At 42.3% G+C, this 508-nt stretch overlaps 1 protein-coding gene across 1 annotated transcript in view; it reads left to right on the forward strand.

Annotated features, from left to right (window-relative positions):
* Positions 1–508, forward strand: part of EMH_0054540 (uncharacterized protein) — a gene marked incomplete at both ends in the record, with an annotated part of 3,809 nt that overhangs the window by 1,423 nt on the left and 1,878 nt on the right. The window lies entirely within an intron of this gene.

The raw sequence follows: 508 nt of genomic DNA on the forward strand, positions 1-508 counted from the left end.
GTGGTGATACTGGCGCTGCTGGCGGTGGTGATGCAGGTGGTGGTGGTGGTGGTGGTGCTGCTGCTGCTGCTGCAGCGATCAGCGACAACAAGCATACCAGCAGCAGCTGCTGCAGCAGCAGCAGCAGCTGCAGCAGCAGCTGCAGCAGCAGCTGCTGCAGCAGCAACAGCAGCAGCAGCAGCAGCAAGGGGAGAAGAGGAGTATTGGTTCACTACGTGTTTGTGGATATATTTATTGATGCTGCTGAGGTGTCTAGGCAGCTGCAGCAGCTGCTGCAGCCAGCAGCAAAACTCGCGCTGCAGGGGACCATACAATTCACTAAAACTTTATATGTTAGTTTTATTTTTTTTATTTTTTTATTTTTTTTTATTTTTTTTGTTGTTTTCTTTTTCTTTTTGTTTGTCTTGTTCTTCTTCTGTCTCCTTTTGTTGTTTTTTATTTCTTCTTTTTCTGTCTCTGTTTTATTTTCTGTTTTTTTTTTTTTTTTTTTTTTTTTTTTTTTTTTTTT

This window comes from Eimeria mitis, genomic scaffold, assembly GCF_000499745.2.
Source record: "Eimeria mitis Houghton genomic scaffold, Emh_scaff2485, whole genome shotgun sequence".
Classification (NCBI taxonomy): Eukaryota; Apicomplexa; class Conoidasida; order Eucoccidiorida; family Eimeriidae; genus Eimeria; species Eimeria mitis.